The sequence below is a fragment of the Octopus sinensis genome, linkage group LG29 (genome assembly GCF_006345805.1).
Source record: "Octopus sinensis linkage group LG29, ASM634580v1, whole genome shotgun sequence".
NCBI lineage: Eukaryota > Metazoa > Mollusca > Cephalopoda > Octopoda > Octopodidae > Octopus > Octopus sinensis.
Genome location: NC_043025.1, coordinates 12,641,096 through 12,644,655, shown reverse-complemented (window position 1 = coordinate 12,644,655; position 3,560 = coordinate 12,641,096).

Here is a 3,560-nt window from a genome sequence, read left to right as displayed (position 1 = left end):
ATTAAGAGATATTTAAGTTTAAAAAAAAAAGAAGAAAAATTGAAGGTTGTCCGTGGAATTAGACATAAGAGACATTCTACCATTATCGTCACAACATTCTTTAACTTTTTCTCTCAAAATGGGTTTTTTTTCTTCAACCCAGTCTTGCTTTCGCTTCTATTCAAAGCAGAATGCTTTCGCATCCAGACTCTCCTGAAAACCACACATATATAATATAAATATATACATACATACCTACGTAAATATGTACATATACATGCATATATGGGTACAGAACTTTGGGGGTGGGACGACAAAAAAAAAATACAGGTATATACGACGGGCTTCTTTGAGTTTCCATCTACCAAATTACATTGACCCCAGTGGTCAACTGGTACTTATTTTATTGACCCCAGCCCTTTGAATATTTCAAATAATTAAGGCTGCGAGCTGGCAGGAACGTTAGCACGCCGGGCGAAATGCTTAGCAGTATTTCGTCTGGTGCTACGTTCGTGGTTCAAATTCCGCCGAGGTCGATTTTGCCTTTCATCCGTTCGGGGTCGATGTAATCGACTTAATCCCTTTGTCTGTCCTTGTTTGTCCTCTCTGTATTTAGCCCCTTGTGGGTAGTAAAGAAATAGGTATTTCGTCTGCCGTTACGTTCTGAGGTCGACTTTGCCTTTCATCCTTTCGGCGTCGATAAATTAAGTACCAGTTGTGCACTGGGGTCAATGTAATCGACTTAATCCGTTTGTCTGTCCTCTCTGTGTTTAGCCCCTTGTGGGTAGTAAAGAAATAGGTTTGCAGGAGTGTGAGAGTCAATTGGCAGATGAGTGATGAACAGGGCAGAGTCACTCGGGTTGAGTATGAGTGTAGTTATGTTTAGTCAAGTGTGCTCTTTGAGAGAACGATTTGCCACAGGTATCACAAACATAGGGCTTTTCTCCTGTGTGAACACGTTGGTGAGTAGTTAACTGATCGTGGAGAGAGAATGATTTGCCACAGGTGTCACAGTGGTATGGCTTCTCACCTGTATGAATACGTATGTGAATTGTCAAGCTACCTGTCTGAGTGAACGACTTGCCACAGATGTCACAACGATATGGTTTCTCTCCAGCATGAATGTGTTTGTGCTTCGTCAGAGCGCTTCCATTCGAGAATGATTTACCACAGGTGTTGCACAGGTAGGGTCTCTCGTCGCTGTGAATACGGCTGTGGGTCGTCAGGTTGCCACTCCGCGAAAACGATTTTCCACAGATGTCACAGTCGTACGGTTTCTCTCCTGTATGAATGCGCCTGTGAGCCGTTAAGTTACCACTTAGAGTGAACGACTTACCACAGATGTCACAGTGATATGGCTTTTCTCCTGTATGAATACGTTTGTGTTTCGTTAAGTGATTATTTTGAAAGAACGAAGTACCACAAATATCACAGCGATATGGTTTCTCTCCTGTATGAGTACGTTTGTGAATAGAGAGGCTATCTTTTCGAGAAAATGTCTTTTTGCAAACATCACAAGGATATGCTGTTTTCCTTGTATCTTTCGGCATCTCGTCAACAAAATTAATCCTTTTAGGCTATGATTTACATTTAATATTGTCCTCACACAATTCATTTTCCGTCTCTCACCGAAATATAAAGATGCTTTTCAATTTCTCCCTTTTCTATTTCTCGGAGTGGTTGGCGTTAGGAAGGGCATCCAGCTGTAGAAACTCTGCCAGATCAAGATTGGAGCCTGGTGCAGCCATCAGGTTCGACAGCCCTCAGTCAAATTGTCCAACCCATGCCAGCATGGAAAGCGGACGTTAAACGATGATGATTCTGTGTTATTATCACCAACTGTGATCTTCGTCAATATCCGAAGATGCTGCAAGCTCCATCGTTATCCAAGTTTCATGAGAACACGATATCGTGGAGAAGTTTTACTAAACAATGTCAGTTAAATGAAATATTCCATTGCAAATTACCAAAGATTAATACAAACAGGGTAAAATTTGTTCTGTGTACAATTTTCCTTTAGACTTGGTAAATGGTCGATGAATCCAGAGTAAAAATGTCCTTTAATGCCAAGCCAACTGGAAAATTCTGAAATAGCAGAGAAACAGTGTAAACTAGAAAGGATACTTAAAATGTTGTGTGTGTGTCTTGTGATTCAGTCATTGAAAAGTGTGCATTTTATGAAGAAAGACAAAAACGGTTACCAAGGAAATTCAAGTTTGCCTTTTGATTTAGTATCAAGGCTATGTCATACAACCTCATGTAATCTCCATATTTCCAGACTACACTTATATCTTCCGTTTTGGGATTTAGCTTGCAAGATTCTTTATATGAATTTGTGTGTTGAAGCAAATTTTATTGTGTCTGGGGAGAGTCATTTTCTTAAAGAAATTTGAGAAGATACGTTTTCGGGATGACCGGGAAAACGGTGTGGCCCCGGTTCGCGCACTCGTGACTAGTCGATACTCCCTCTTTACTCTTTTACTTGTTTCAGTCCTTTGACTGCGGCCATGCTGGAGCACCGCCTTTAGTCGAGCAACTCGACTCCGGGACTTATTCTTTTTTGTAAGACCATTCTATCGGTTTCTTTTGCCGAACCGCTAAGTAACGGGGACGTAAACACTCTAGCAAACATAGACACACAAACATACACGCATATATATATATATATATATATATATATATACATATATACGACGGGCTTCTTTCAGTTTCCGTCTACCAAATACACTCACAAGGCTTTGGTCGGCCCGAGGCTACAGTAGAAGACACTTGCCCAAGGTGCCACGCAGTGGGACTGAACCCAGAACCATGTGGTTGGTAAACAAGCTACTTACCACACAGCCACTCCTGTGCCTGGTAACATTACATTGATGAACAAAGAAAAGATGGTTCAATGATACAAAGGGAAAAAAAAACAGCAGGTAATAATAATAAAACGAAGCATACCTTTCTATAAATGCTTGTACGAAAACCTGTCACAGGTTTTATAAGGAAAATGAATGACTTTCCATGTTAATAGTAAAACGGCAAAAAATAAGGCGGGAATTGAACTGGATTGTCATCGGTCAACTGATGAAACCTGGTAACATAGCAACGGTGGGAGGGGCATGGTCAAATATCTCTGGGTGTCAAAGGTCAGGCGAGCTGGCAGAAACGTTAGCACGGCGGGCGAAATGCTTAGCGGTATTTCGTCTGGCGCTACGTTCTGAGTTCAAATTCCGCCGAGGTCGACTTTGCCTTTCATCCTTTCGGGGTCGATAAATTAAGTACCAGTTATGCACTGGGGTCGATGTAATCGACTTAATCCGTCTGTTTGTCCCCTCTGTGTTTGGACCCTTGTGGCTAGTAAAGAAATAGGTATTTTGTCTGTTTTTACGTTCTGGGTTCAAATTCCACCGAGGTCGACTTTGCCTTTCATTCTTTCGGGGTCGATAAATTAAGTACCAGTTACGTACTGGAGTCGATGTAATCGAATCACGCCCTCTCCCACAAATTGTTGGCTTTCTACTAAAATTTCAAACCATTCTATATTAAAACACGGTTTCAGTTTGTGGAAGTTGTTTCCCTTTACGGATCTATTT